Source organism: Argopecten irradians, chromosome 3 (assembly GCF_041381155.1).
Source record: "Argopecten irradians isolate NY chromosome 3, Ai_NY, whole genome shotgun sequence".
Classification (NCBI taxonomy): domain Eukaryota; kingdom Metazoa; phylum Mollusca; class Bivalvia; order Pectinida; family Pectinidae; genus Argopecten; species Argopecten irradians.
In genome coordinates, this window is record NC_091136.1 from 30,160,936 (window position 1) to 30,177,581 (window position 16,646).

The 16,646-nt window shown below is 35.4% G+C and overlaps 1 protein-coding gene across 7 annotated transcripts in view; it reads right to left on the reverse strand.

Annotated features, from left to right (window-relative positions):
• The window catches only part of LOC138318158 (neurexin 1-like), a 206,814-nt gene extending 193,029 nt beyond the window's left edge, over positions 1 to 13,785 (reverse strand). For 2 of the 7 annotated variants that reach the window (XM_069260297.1, XM_069260298.1), the window contains exons 1-2: positions 13,435 to 13,783; positions 12,429 to 12,633 (exon numbers count right to left, since the gene is read on the reverse strand). The gene's annotated coding sequence lies outside the window, so the exon portion shown is untranslated. Of the gene's footprint in view, positions 1 to 12,428; positions 12,634 to 13,434 lie in introns of all 7 variants that reach the window. The other 5 variants (XM_069260302.1, XM_069260300.1, XM_069260301.1 and 2 more) reach the window with 4 other exon arrangements.
• Positions 13,786 to 16,646: the final 2,861 nt, after the last annotated feature.

Sequence of the window (16,646 nt, forward strand, 5' to 3'; positions counted from 1 at the left end):
CAAACCGCTACCAATGGCGGCGGCGAGCATAAAAAACGACTAACTGTATCTTTGCCGTACTAATGATTTAATAATGCAGCTTGTAAAAACAAAGCACCGGGTATCGGCCTTATTAATGATATTAATTATCTTGATGATATCAAGCTATTAACACAAGCTGTCATAATCCCTATTGTCCAGCGAAGGGCCATCACGAGATAGCTGGGTGTGACAGCATGCCGCGGGGTATCGGCGAAAACCTGATCTGTACAGGTAAATTTTTATTGAATCATCGAGTGTCAGTTACCTTTGATTCTATAACAAATGGTCCATGAAAAAAGTTCGATACATCGAGAACTTCGATTCATAAAACTTCGATTCATACATGGGTTAGTTAGTAATGTTATATAGTGAAGAAATTCGGGACCAGACAAAAAGTTCGATACAGCGAGAAATTTGATTCATCGAAGTTCGAATCATCGAGGTTTGACTGTAGTAAGGTCAACCTAATGTTATTCAATCTACAGTAAAACTTTGCTATAACGAATCTCATGGGAAAATAAGAAATAATTCATAATAACAGAAATTCACTATAGAGTTTCTGAAACTAAAAGTTATTAATTATTAAAGTCATAGGCTGATTGTATCCCAAATCAACGTAATTACCAAGCTTACTCACGAATTCCAAAGTCAGCAACAATGTCTTCTTTGGCAGATTTTCCATTATCAACAATCTATTGTATACTTATTTGCTTGTATTTGATTTTCTATCATTCGATTCCCTTTTTGGCCCCAAGTTTCCCTTTAAAACAAGGCTACATCTAGCAATTTCAGAACAAAATTCCGGAAAAATGATATAGAGCAACTATTTGTTTGACGGGACCATAAAATCTCCTTGTATCAAAAGATAATTCGTTACAAGAAAATTTGTTATACGTTTCTCAAAGAAGTATAAATAAAGAGGAGCCAAAAAATCGAGGATTTAAATTTACTTCGTAATAAGCAGAAATTTGTATCTAACAGATTCATCTTAAGAAAATTTAACCATATAGAATTTCAATGGAAAAGCATAAAAGGATAAAAATCTGGCAGAATATCTTTTTATTCCCACTTTGATCAGTGTTCATAGTAATAACAGAAAAACATAAAGCCCACAAAATACTATCAAGCCCATATTCTGTAGTTCCTCTTACACATTTTACAACCAACGAAAGACATAAAATATATCTGATAGGGTTAATGCTTACAATGTTCAACCACAGCTCGTTGTTAGGGTGAGCTACCACTCCATGTGGGTAGCAACCATATCCATATTTGATTTGCGATTATTGAGAAAGTCCTTGACTTGTCAGCCACCCCCTGTATTACAGTTTGTTGTCCAATAATGCGTCACCTAACGAGCAATACCAGTAAGAGTTCCACGTAGTTCCTACGCACAGCCCCGGCTTCAGAATACGACGCGTCGAAAATGGACCACCTAGTTATATATGGAGAGACAAGAGCACAAGGTCAGCGGCTGCTCAGTGGTAGAAAATGGGGATGAGAAGGGCACTATAGAGGTGTTATTGATTATGTGATTATCGCCGAAACTTGGAGACTGGAACGCACCATTTTCAGCCTACTTCACGCTGGCGAGATGCGTAAATGATTGTCCTAAGACAATGTGGATGCACATGAAATATTTACTGCGTGCCCGGACCAGCACTGGCCCACGACCATCTCCTTTTATTACTGACAATGCAAATTAGGTTTGCTGAACCACAATTTAATTTTGTTTTTCTCCAATAGTTTTCTTCCTCCATGTATTTAAGCAAAAGAGTACACATTTCTCATCAGCTAGTGTGTGCTTGGTTTATGTATATGCATTGAGGCATTATTAGGTTTTAGTACACTTTTGAAGTAAAAATGAAATTGTCCTTCAATCAATGTTTTAGGTATTTAGTATCTGTATTTTAGGAGGAGTACAAATATTTTCAGTTTGATTGGTTTAATGCCTTATAAACAGCCACTCTCATTTAAGGACCGGCCCTGTTTAAGAGGTGGAAGAACGCTGGACATGGAATCAAACTCGTAACCCAGAGGTAGAAGACTTGTGGTAATATGTCGGAACATCTTTACCACTCGGTTACAGTGGCCCCTCTAATGCATTTAGGAGCTGTACAAATATTTTAGGAGCTGTACAAACATTTTAGGAGCTGTACTAATTTTAAGTATTTACTAGCAACACATTTTTCTTTTTTTTTGCAGGAGTGGGCAGGAGGTATTGGCAATAATAAACGGTGGAAGAGATTTAATGATATTACAGTATTGTCACTGTTTAGAGCTTTTTGTTAAGTCCAATCATAAACACCAATAGGATGAAGAGTATTGTATTCCATACACCTTAAACATTTCATAGGAAAGACACATTTTTGTTTCAATTAAATTTTCTGATCCCTCTTTGTGCTCAACAAGACAGCAATTTGTTCAATAAAATCAAAGACAGAAACAGGATGCAGTCCTACTCAATCTATCAATTTCTATCATCAGAGAGAACCAATGAAATCAAAGGACTGCTCGCTAAGAAGTTATTTAGGTTTGTTTCTTACAGATCTACTGATAACTACCTGCACTTTATACCGCTGTTGTGTCAGCTATCAGAAAGAACATTAAAAGTTAATAAGACTTTAAGGCCATGAGGGGGAGTAAAAGCTTATATGATGATGGGTTAATGGTAGGCCAGGGACACACCTTGTATAATGTATTGCTATGAAGTAAAAGTTTCTCACTTGTGTAAAAAGAGCTGTAGGTGTCCTAAAGGATAACTTTATAGAAAATTAATGACTTCTACCAAAACAACGACATTTCCCAGGTCTTATTTATCACATAACATTTACAAAACAAGGGCCCAAATCGCTCACCTGCTATCTGCTAATCATGCATGGTTCATACTTAATAAATAGGAGAGAGAATAAGAATTCATATCATGCCCAAGCATGTTAAAGGCCCATTTGCCTCTTGGCTATTAAGAAGAAGTTGTTTAAAGATTTTAGCCTATATGACCCCTGTGACCTTCATTGAAGGTCAAGGTCATTCATTTGAACAAACTTTGTAGCGCTTCATCCCAGCATATCACAGGCCCAATATCAGGTCCCTAAGGCCTCTTGGTTATTAAGAAGAAGTAAATTCAAGATTATAGCCTATTTGACCCCTATGACTTTAATGAAAGTCAAAGTCATTCATTTGGTAGACCTTCACCCAGCATGTCACATGCCAAGTATCAGGTCTCTAGGCCTCTTGGTTATCAAGAAGAAGATTTAAGCCTTTTTGACCCCTGTGACTTTGAATGAATGTCAAGGGCATTCATTTGAACAAACTTTATACCTTTCATCCCAACATGTCACAGGCCCTTTATCAGGCCCCGATTTCTCGAAACAAACTTAAGTCCAAAACTGACTTAAGTCTAAAGTTTTCATATAAGTTACATACGGAGAAAAACTTAAATTTTGACTTAAGTCTGCACTTTTGTTTAAAGAAATTGGAGCCAGGTCCCTAGGTCTCTTGGTTATTAAGGATGTATTCTTCTGTGGTTTCAGTCCCGTTAAAGTCTCGTTTCGACATAGATCAAAAACGTTATGAGATTTTCAAATACGATTTATCAATATCTCTAGCATGTGGTCTGTAGCAAATTTTGTCAAAAAATTACATTTCTGTTTTCAGTAGATTTTTTTACACAGCAATTTTAAGAAATCGCCCATTTAGCAGCCATTTTGAAATTGTGTCTTTTTTTGCTTTGAGTAGAGCCACTGTTTTCCCATATTTTACTTAAATTGTTTTTACTTAAATCATCACCGCGTCAGCATTTTCAGCTGTATCGAGTTAACTTTTGCTGTAAATCTTCACTGGGTTCATGTTAATTAAAATATTGAACATTAATGTGTGAAATGATACACTTTTGTCACTTTATTTCTACATTTAATGGTAATTTGAGCACTTTTATTTTTTAGTCAAAAATATTGAAAAATAACAAATATTTAAATGGGGCAAAAAAGTAAGCACACGGACCCCCCATTTTTCTGCCTGATTTAGAAAGAACAACCCTTTCCCTATTGATATGCAAACTATTGACAAAAGTTTAATACCAGAACTTTTTCTATAAAGGGTTAAATTTGACAAAAATGGCTGAAAATGGTGCATTTTGGAGCTCAAAATTAAGGGGTAGGGGTAGCATATGTTGTTATTTTGAGAAAAAATATGACTCTTATTAATCATAACTGGTATATTTTTAACGAAGAATACTTGAAAATAAATTCTACAAACATTCATACATATCAAATACCTCATTAGGGAATTGTGGCATTAAATTCTAGTGTATGTGGTCAGAACGGCTAAATTCCAATAAAATCCACTATTTTGTCATTTTGGTATCTTTGAGTGACAATAGCTCAAAAACGAGCACACGGACATATGTTTTTTCTTCCATTTTTCTTTCATGGTATGAACTCCTATTTCCAAAAATCTATATGAGAAAAAAAGTTTAATACAAGAAAATTTTGACTTCTCAGAGGAGTACATCCTTAAGAGGAAGTTGTATAAAGATTTTAGCCAATTTGACCCCTGTGACCTTGAATGAAGGTCAAGATCATTCATTTAAACAAACTTTGTAGCGCTTCATCCCAGCATGTCACATGCTAAATACCAGGTCTCTAGACCTCTTGGTTATTAAGAAGAAGTCGTTTAAAGATTTTCACCTATTTGACCCCTGTGACCTTGAATGAAGGTCAAAGTCATTCATTTGACCAAACTTGGTAGCCCTTCATCCCAGCATGCTATAAGTCAAATTTCAGGACTCCAGGTCTCCAAGTTTTGGAGGAGAAGTTGTTTAAATGGAAAAGTTGACGATGGACAGACAGACGGCCGGACGACGGACAGACGACGAACGCCGCAACATGGTATAAGCTCACTTGCCCTTCGGGCAGGTTAGCTAACAAGTTTTATCATTTAGAATAGGGTCTCGGAAATTGAATATCCAGTGATACCCATACAAATGGGAATCTTCCGAACCTTTTCTACTCTGACACGAACATCAACTCCTTGCCAAGTCTAAACGGGAACCCTCATACCTTCTCAAGTGAGTGTGCCAATAGTAAGTGTGATGGAATTAAGGTCAATGTCATTCACATGAACAAACTTTATACAACAAATTAACAGGATGGTTTTAACTCGTTCACCCCTGATGCCAAATTTAGACTCTTCTTAATCAAAGACTTAACCAGTCCATTATGAAATTTGATTGTGATTGACTAACATAAACCAGATCTGGCAACATCCTCCGTGCCAGCAATTGTACAATCAGATGTGATGCATTAACAATTTTTACAAATTCCCTCGAACAAATTCAAAACAGTTATTAAAAGACAATCTAAATTAAATTTTCAGCAGACAAATGATTTTTCCATTCAGTTTTACAAGCAGCCATTTAGAAATTGTCTTATGCATACTCAGTGTACCCTATGGTGTCCTCATAGTTGCTGGATCTTTACCTAAAGTACTTAAAAACAACAATCTATCTTACTTTGCAGAAGTATGTTTTTGCACAAAGACTCAAAATGTTGAAATCTATGCTCTCAAATTACTTTGCAAACTTTCATATTCATGTGAATGTCAATACATGTGTAGCAGATTTTAATTGTACTTAGTGATACGGTCACCTTCCAGCTTCGCTCTGAGGGGAAATTTCTCTTTTGCTCAGTCAGTAGAGTGGCGGACCAGTAAATCCAGGGTTGTGGATTTGAGCCAGGCTGGCAGCACACTACTCTCGCCCTATTACACATGGCATTACAGAATTCTGGACAGAAACTATTTACTATCTGTATATCTGTTTCCCCAGATACAGAATTGCCTATAGAAACACCAATTCACAAATCCTCTATTATAACCATCAACTGAAGAAGTTACAGCTGTCCAAGTTATTTTTGTATAGATTTCATGTAGTACATCCTATAAGGGTTACTTCCCTTTATTGTGAAATAAAGGGAAGTAACTTTGATATAATGCAATTACAAATGTACTTAGGTCTCTGGATGCAAGTTCGATACCCACCATGGAAAGTTATTAAATCTTGCATTGAATTTCAAAATTTCTTACTGAAACTAATTGAACTATCCACTGATACGACCACACCTTAACCTATCAGACATATCTTAATACAACCACACTCTGTAAGACTATATGGATGAAAACAGAACATTCCACACACTGCAATCCCCTTGTAGATAATCTAATTGTTATTCTTTAGCATCCTGAACTCCAATAACACATACCAGTTGTGAGCAGCAACTTTAATTTAATTGAGAAGAAAATTTATGAGATACAAGAAAAAAAGATATTTATTGAATAAATGAAGGAAAACAATTAAAGTTGAGTGTTGTTGCTCCACATCATTGTGAGGTGTAGAAGCTGATTCAGTTGAGTTCTCTAACTCTATTATGTGGGAGAGGCCAGGCAAATGCTCACTTGTAAACAAATAAAACACAAATTGGGACACATAATACTCTTTTTAACGAATCAACATTCTTAAAATCCATTTGATAACATTATGACAAATGATTTATTACAAAAGGCCCATGGGTCTGTATAGGTCAGTAAAACACTTCAGTCCCTCACGGTCTGATGTGCTTCCCCTTTTTTGAAATTGTCAATCTATCAATCATGCAGGAGAATAAAAGCTGAATGAATTTTTTAGGTCAAGACAGAAGAATCTATAAGCTGATATGGGTTAAAATTCTTCATAAATAATGGCAAATACAAGGCATGTTGAACATCTTACATCTTAATGAAGAACTTTAACGTATGATTGAAATCTATGACTGGTTATTTTTCTTTACTCTGTTACACTTTTTTTGGACTTTTTTGTAATCACTACTGCTAGCTGATATAAGTTTTACCAAAGCAACATTTCAATTGTGCTTTCCTTAGCTATTAATGTTGAAGGCATGACAAAACCAAAACGATGTTCGCGATATTCCAGACATGTCTGTAATTAAAAGTTGTTTTTAATTTTACAAATATCTCGATACCTACCAGTCAATAAACTCAAATCTCCACCTTTCTGCACTGTTACTAAGCAGTACCAAAGTCGGATAACTTTAATGATTATATTTACTGCAAGTTCTGTAATGCCAGTATACCAACAAATGGTGTGACATTTAGACAACAACCAGATACATAACTAGAAGTATCCTAAAGAGACAGATCTTTATACTTTAATCTCCCACACAAGTGACCATAAAAACGCTCAGAAACCTCAAAGCTAAGAAGTTACGTAAAATTTCCCTCAATTACAAGGATGAACACATCAATAAACCTTTCATTATGAAAGCATGTGTAAAGAGCAAGAGAAAAGCTGCACGTACACAATTTCTATAACAAAGATATACAGCCTTTTAAACGCAACATAAGAATTAACAACAATAATACTCTTACAGACTCTTGATAATCATTTAGAAATGCTTATGAATATATACATAACTTGTTTGATGAAGTGATGTAATTTTTATTATGGTAAAATTGTGAAATTTATTTGGCTTTCTGAAAGATGACCTTCAATGAAGGCCATGCACGGTCAAATATTTTAACACACTTGGCAGTCTTTATTCTTACTTGCTACAGGTCAAATATCAGGTCCTTTGAGAAGTCATCAAAAACATTAGCCTATATATATGTACATGAAGTCAAGGTCATTCAAACATGCTACAGACCCAATATTAGATCTATGGACACACATTTTTATTGAAAAACAATGTAAAGATTTTTGTATAGCAGTACGTACCTCAAATCTCTCATACAAAAATATTCAGCATCAAATATCACAAAAGAGAAATTAATCATGAACACTTTTTCAACAATTAGTGTCTTCTATAAACATTAAACAATAGAATACTTACAAAATTCCTGTCTCTTATCAAAAGTCTTCAAATCAGAGAAAACCTTTCTCCAAACCCACATGTAGTAAATGTATGTGGAATGCAAGTAAAAATGTCAACAACTGGGTATTAAGTTCCCTAAAATAAGTTTTACAGTTGGTTTTTTTTTAGCATTATGTAACCGGTGTTAGACAGAACATGCTCTGTGGGAAAGTCTGACATTACTTCCACATGTCTCAGCAGCTGAGGATAAACCGTTAACAAGATATTTATAACGAACAATATTTATTTACTTAACAATTCAAAGATATCGTAATAAAACTATAGTGCCAGTAGAAGGGAAATAGAATAGACGACAACCATATGTAACAAGTTTACATCGTTTGTCCTTAAGCTGAAGATTTATTATACAGGAAATGGCCATGGAACTAAAAGAGTTTGAATGATAAACTTTTTGCTTGTAGACACTAGCAGCAATGGGTCAAAGGTCAAAACTATACATTGAAAATTTGAAATTGTATATAGTTCCAGAGAAAAAGAACAACATCTTCAGTTGTAATATTACCTTGTCAAAAGCTTAAAGTTCCAAGTTAAAACATAGAGTATGCGTATAAGATAAAGTATAGAATTTTTTTTTTATTTTAACTTCTAGGTCACGATCATAATGATCTAATGTTATTTCAATCAAAGGTCAACTTACAGGTCACTGTGATCTAATCTTGTTTCATGCTTTGTCTAGATGAACCTATGATCCAAATCAGAAGTTTCAAAGACCTATGGTATATTAACCGACAAAAAAACACATAAAACTTTAGCACATCCTCTGAATCTTGGATATTAATACAAAGTTATAGGTCAATGTCACAAAGCCCCAAGGTCAAACTTAACAATGCTATATACATGACACAAATACATAAAGATATATGATGGCTATTTACCGGATTTTTCTTCACTGTATCCAATGCCATAGAAACAAGTGTATTGATAACACAGAACCCTAGCTAACATAATTAAACAAACATGACATACAACTGAACTACCATTCTCATAACATAAGATTTTGTCTGTCCAAACAATCAAAGATATTGCTCCATTTCATAATTCCCTAATGTATAGTACTACCCAACGTTGGGTTGATATAGACCGTAGGACAGTTATACTTCACCAGAGGGATGCGGTGTGACACATCCCTCACCCGATATCCATCTCCTTCCCATGTCAATCATCCCCCTCAAAAACACCAACATGGAGGCAGGTCATGCCCGGTGGGGATTTCAGTACAGCACTTGTTATTTATCATTGCCCCATATATCAGCCCTGCTCACAAGCAACTCCTGTTAAAAGCTCTTCTAACATTTCATCTTCATTTGGATGCCTCCCACTAACAATTTTGTAGGTTTCTTATTTTTTCTCCCCACAGACATAACTGTTCTTTGACTCCCCAACACACCCTCAAAATATTTAAAGCCCATTTATTATTCCTACTACATCCTGAAAGTGTAGATATTAAATACTCACACTTAATCTGAACTTCCATATATACTGTAACGAAATTAAATCTAACTTCAATCAGCTTTAAGTAAAGAATTTATGGTGGAAAAATTGATGTGTTCTATAATATCTGAAATCTAAAGAAATGCCATGCATGGATATTTAACCTTTTAGTAGCTGTAGGCTTAAACATTTTAGGGCCTGCTGCATGCATTCTTAAACAGTAATTGCCACATGTCAACCCATCTGCAAAGACCAGTCTGTTTCTCAATATTTCTAAGGAAATGCAAGTCTCCACAGATAGAGAGTATCAGATCAATAACTTTGTTCACTTGAGGTAAAGTAGACAACACTCTAGAAACTTTTCATATCTGAAATTAAATGCCACAAGCTGCATGTCTAACAGAAAAATGTTTTTCAATAATGAAAAAGACAAGTGAAAATAAGTAAGAACATTCCAACTTCCTAGAAGAACCTTATTTTAAAAACTTAAAAAAAAATTAACCTTCAATGCCTAAAACAGTGATAAAAAGCGTAGAGGTCCTGGTAAGTCGTAACTCAATTAGGTACTTAACTATTGGGTGACGTGTTAGTTACTAAGTCAAATGTCATTGTATGCTAATTAGGATGATTAATGCTTTATCTCACTCACAACAAATTCCTATTGAGGCAAAGTTATTACCCCTGGTAGAGATGATTCGAGGTAGAAAAGAAAAGATAAGCGAGTCCATAATATAGATATTTAGACTGAAACTCAATCCTAGAAATGTATGGTTAGTAGTTATAAAGTTATAATCAAATCATCACATTTCTAGTACATGCCTCTAACTATTCAATCTATTTCTGCACAAATATTTGGTAATTATCTTGAATGTAGGTCAATGGTCAAAATTAGGTTACAGTGACTTGATTTTGGTATCTGATACACTGCCTCACTAGGTTGACACACATTCCAGGTATGAAGTTCCATGGATATAGTCTGGACAAGCATTTCCTCATAATTCCAAAGGTTTATAGTGACCTGGTTTTGGGATAGAATACACACTGCCTCACTTAGGTTTAAAAGACAGCCTGACAGATGACAAGCGCAAAGCAAACCTATAATTCTCTAATCAGTTGGAATCAGGGATGGGGGAGGGCTTATGATATTCTATATAGTATATATATAGTATGCAAATATATTTTAACACTATACACCTGTAAACAAATATCACTTCATGTAGTTTTATTATCATAAATGATAACACAATTATTCCTTCTGAAAGATATTAATATCTTTCTACCTACATAGTGTTATTGTCAGCATGGCTCCCCTAAGTTAAATCCCCTGATTCACGACTATGACAATGTAAACCTACTCCTCCAGTGACATCAACTACGGCACTAAAACCACATTATAATGCCAGCACATTCATCATATATATACCTGGAGGTGACCCGATGTTGACTTATTGTAACAGGAAATTGGATAAGGATAGAGTCTGCTTTAACTGTTAGCCTAGCCAATTAGTTTACCCTGCTTCCCTCGCTAACAACAGTTGTTGAAATGAAAAGCCATTGTTAGAACTGTTGATCTCCTCACTCTATCTGCTAAATTGAAATATCGACCTCCTGACCTTTGAATGAATCCTAAATTTATCAAACCTTTCATAGTGATAAAGTTTTTAGAATTCCTTGAAGACAATCAATATCTATGACGACCACACTATACCCCTAATAGTGTCACCCTCAGAACACTCTATAGACACAGGTGTTCACATAGTGTCAAATCATACAACACCACTCACACTGTATACATGGAAACTAGAAAATCAAATCTCAATCTCACTAAGTATCTTCAAGATTTTAATTATATTGTCCTTAGACAGAAAGACAAATTAATAGTGGTATAAGAGCTAGATCCTGAACATACTTAACAACTATAGCCCTGTTTTCAGAATGTTACTTCTAAAAGGATCTTTTTGAGTACTATTAACATCAAATTGCTCATTGACCAAGCCTTCAAAATAGCAGATATGAAGAACACTAAATAAGAACACAAAGCTTAATTTATTATAGAAAATGTTTGTTATTAAACCCCTCCCAAATGTTAGACAGATTATATCTGGAGTAGAACATAAACTTCACCAAACATTAACCCCTTTTAATTTAGTCAGAAGAAGGACTCCTGCCCTGACCTTCAGTCAGATAGGAGGAACAGAGTTGTTTAAGTCACAGACACAATCTGAACAGTATACTAAACTCTCAAATTACAGCCACAAACACATTTTTCTGAATATGGTACGATCCTTCAAGAGAAATTCAACATACTGAATTCTATATGAAATGAAAGTTTGTTTGTTTTGTTTGTTTTATCAATTAACTCCTATTAACAGCCAGGGTCATGTAAGGATGGCCTCCCATGTATAAGGTATGTTGCGTGTATGTGGATGAGGTACGTGTTTTGGGAGACTGCGATATATAGCGCCATATCACTGAAGCATGCCGCCGAAGACACCAAGCAACAAACCCCATCCGATCACATTATACTGACAACAGGCGAACCAGTCGTCCCACTCTCTGTATGCTGAGCGCTAAGCAGGAGCAGAAACTACCACTTTTATAGACTTTGGTGTGTCTCGGCCTGGGGACAGAACCCAGAGCCTTCCTCACAGCAGCAAGTGCTCCACAAAAGGCCACGCTATGAAGAATAAAGTAAACTAGGAGGAAAGAAAAGATATTAAAGATCCTAAATTTAGTTGTCTTTTATGATCATGCAATAGGGGCAGCAGGCACAATTCTTATGTCCTTCCTGCAGGGCGGTGAAATGAAAGTACCCAATACTGATCATATAGAAAAAGGTGGTCATGCAGGTTCCTCACCTACCACTCCTATTGAACACATTGTTTAAGACCTGTTGGTATGACCTTGTAGACTAAGGACCACAGGTTACAGATGTTGTAGTGAATACACAGGTATAGGTGGAATACACAGGTATAGGTGGAATACACAGGTATAGGTGGAATACACAGGTATAGGTGGAATACACAGGTATAGGTGAAATAAATCTCTTACCTGGTTTGTATGGTAAATCCCAATAGTAACACTGATCTATAAAGCCCCACGATGACATAAAATGGTCCAAAGTTTCTGATATCTTCTAGTCAGATTTCACTCAGATCGGCATTAACATCAAGGGTTTTCAATGTAAATACGGTATATACTCTAGCTTGTCCAGACTTCCGAGAGACGTCAAATTTGTAAACAGCCCCGAGAGGTCCTTAAAAGAACACAGAATCCTAACGATTAGGCACTCGATGACATGTATATATGGTGATTCTCAGCAGGAGAGACTCTTAAGATTACCGATATTTCAGAAATATTTCCGTTTTTCAAACTTACACATGTTGGACTTGTCAGATGAATATATATGTAAGACATATATACAATGTTGACTTCTTACAGACGTTTTACACACACACAAAATATATATAGTTTTCTATCTGATAAAGTGTAATATTCATCAATCGACATTTTTACGTTGGAAAAAAATCCTCAATGAAATTCACAACCTATCCCACAAGTCAGAGATGTCCAGGAAAAGTGTAGTAAAGATCAAACTGATGCTTGGATATCAACTGATCCGACAGATCAGTTTTGTCAATGTCTTCAAGCTAAAAAATACATAACTTTAATCTTTTAATTAATTCAAGGTCTGTATGATAATCAAAGTAGCTATCCATCAGTTTGGAAAATAAATTCCACATCCTCAGTGGTATATATGGAATGTACTTACATCAGTTTATAATACAGTGGGACCCACTTAATTATAATCCCCGTTCACACAAATCCATGGTCTTCCTCCTTGGTTACATTGAAATCAGGACAATTTGACAAGATATTTCCTTCCCTGACGAATTCAATATAACAGTGTTCCACTGTATATCATAGAAATTAACACTCTACACATGATCTACACCGCCAAACGTGGCCGAGGGTGTTTGTCCACAAGGTCCTCACTGACCCTAAGATTAAGTCTTGAATACCCCCACTTCTGCGCTAATATAAAACATGCACTCACCTTGTTAATAGATTGTTAGATTCTGTCCCCAGGGATCCAGCTTAATACATGACCCTGTCAACCCTTGAGATCTGAAGGACTTAGGGGGCCTTGAATACACAAAGCTGATCTGAACGATAAGATAGCTCCCTCAAATAAACATTGTAACAGCTATCACGACTCTGTTCAACTTTTACACAACTCTAAACCAATATTTATCTTTGTGACAAAGCCGACAAGGTCGAATATGTTGAATGTGACGACAGGGTATCCGATATCAATCTGCCCTGTATCAAATTATCTTCACGGGTGACAGCCCCCACGCACCTCTGACATAAACGTGTACCCCACAGGCGGTGCCGAGAAAGCACCACTAACCCTTTTGCGGAGACAGTTGTCTCCCGTCGGTGATACAGTCTTCACACATAATTAACCCCATTACAGGGTGGCTGCCCCCATACAAAGTGCCGTCAGTCCTACGCCACAGCAAATACAACATGGCACTTCCATTTCTACTGGACCTCCATAAAACGTCTTGTTAACTTAGCAACAAGTGTTTAATGTAAAGAAAAAACATTTTCGTACTTTTAATCCAAAAACATTTATTTTCTACATGTACACTAACTTTTGATCTGAAAACTTAATGCAAGAACAGGGACTATGATATTTAATATTGAGAAATCTTGCATAAATATTCTGTGGTACTAAATCACTTCATAACATGACCACCTGGTAGAGGTTTTCATTGTTAACAAATCAAGCTGTTAATACTTTATATACGTACACCTGGAAGATTTAATAACAAAGCATCTGACATAAGAAGAAATTCATTTTACATTTCTTTTTTTACAGATGTATCAATGATTGACATAAATAGGGCTTTTGAGTCATGACAATCACATAACGAAGTCAGGGAGGCAATCTGTTTTAAATCATATCCAATTTCAAAAGAATTTAATAATGAAAACAATTTGAAGCAGATTTATGGTAAGGTAAAACCTCAACACTAAACATTGTATATTGTCTGTTTATTTATGTAATTAAATATAATCTGTATGAAAACACTGAGTGAACTTGATAAGAAACATACCTGCTTATTTGATATGGACTTTACCTGCTGAGCCTGGAATACATACCTGGTACAAAGTCGTTAGGATTGTTACCTATGCCAGTATGTAACATGATAGTGTTGATGGTCTGAGCTGTTAACCAGTACACATTCTATAGACCTATACACATTCTGATTTATCTTCAAAAGAAGTTAACAGCCAAGTCAATTATTTCACAATGACTGTATTTGCATAAAAATGTGTAAATGTGTTTGATATAGGAATAAAACATGTTGATATAATTCAAGTGTCACAGATCTCAACTAATTTCAGGATGAAGTATTCTTATATATGTATATATATATATATATATCCATCTTGGATGTATCAATATTTACATACACATAAATATAGCATACAGCATGTTCACATAGGCCTACTGTATTAATTGAGATATTTTTAGCAGATCAAAAACTTTTTGAAAATAACACCTTCATCAAACCCTCTACTGTCTACTGCATAAAAAACCCTTTTCTATATCAACACTACCTCCCAACATCCCCCCCCCAAAAAAAAAAAAAGAAAAATGAGAAACAAGACAAAAACTCTCTCCTTAACCACCTTTACCACTCCACATAAATATAGTACATATCTCCTGTATATTTTTTTTTTATTTTAGGGCTTAGGCAAAATAAAAACCATGTATACCCCTTTCTTACTCCAATATGATGTTAACGCCCAAATCAAAAATATTGGGAAAGACCCTACTGATTTACCCTTCAAGGAAAAGCTACAACCGTTACATATAGCAGTATTGCAGCGCACATCAGCTTTACACAATGTCAAGTTTTAATCATCGAGGCATCGTCAATGTTTAGAACCATCAGAAAAAAAGACTGTTAGAAAACCAGGAGAACCTTAACATGAAGAAGATCCAGGACCGATTCAGTACTTACACCAATATTACTGTTCATTCATCAAAAACAAAGACATCAATGACTGATTATCTATCAATTTCAATATCAAACACTTCCTTATTCATTTTTTTTAGTAGAGAAAATGAAAATTTCAGTATTTGGTTTTACAGAGAGTGGTCCATCAGAGGTTTTATTTCAAAATCATTTTTGAATTTGCAGAAAATTGAACTGGCATTATTTTCCCTGACTGTTCACACTTGATGGATCAGAAAGGTCGACCAAACGTGGTTAACATTGATTTTGTTTTCAGCTAACCAATCTGCACTCCTCTCAGCTATCTCATCACAACTGTTTGGTTACTGCAGTTGGTCTACAATGTTAAACTCAATAACGCTCGTGGTTAAAGGTAAATCACTTTTTTATATTTGGCAGTTAACATGTCAAAGTTTTACCCAAGTTAACATTTCATTGATAACAGAATATGCACATATCAAATTAGGTAAAATTTCTCATCATTCAAGTAAAATGAATACCATGTTTGCCGATGAATGCACTCCTCCTCGCATAGAAAAATATGTTTTCTAAACAATCAACTTTGACTGATGTGATGTCAGTACTAATTCAGGTGTGATGGATCAACTAATTCACTATGCGGTCAATTGTGACTGTTCATTAAATGAGTGAACTAATTCATTACATTAATTTGTTCAGATCACTATAATTATAGTTATTAGTTTAATCATCTGTGACTTACTATCGGTCAACTGTGACTAAATGATATCACAAATCAGTCAACTGTGAATTTCTTATGTCCCAAATAGTCAGCTTTGACTTTTTGATGTCCTTAATCAGTCAGCTGTGACTTACTCATGTCCCTAATCAGTCAGCTGTGACTAACTGATATCCCTAATCAGTCAGCTGTGACTAACTGATATCCCTAATCAGGCAGCTGTGACTTTCTGATGTCTCTAATCAGTCAGTTGTGACCTACTGATATCCCTAATCAGTCAGCTGTGACTTTCTGATGTCCCTAATCAGTCTGCTGGAACTATCACTAATCAGTCAGCTGTGACTAACTGATGTCAGTAATCATTCAGCTTTGACTTACTGATGTCCCTAATCAGTCAGCTGGAACTAACTGATGTCCCTAATCAGTCTGCTGGAACTAACTGATGTCCCTAATCAGTCTGCTGGAACTATCACTAATCAGTCAGCTGTGACTAACTGATGTCAGTAATCACTCAGCTGTGACTTACTAATGTCAGTA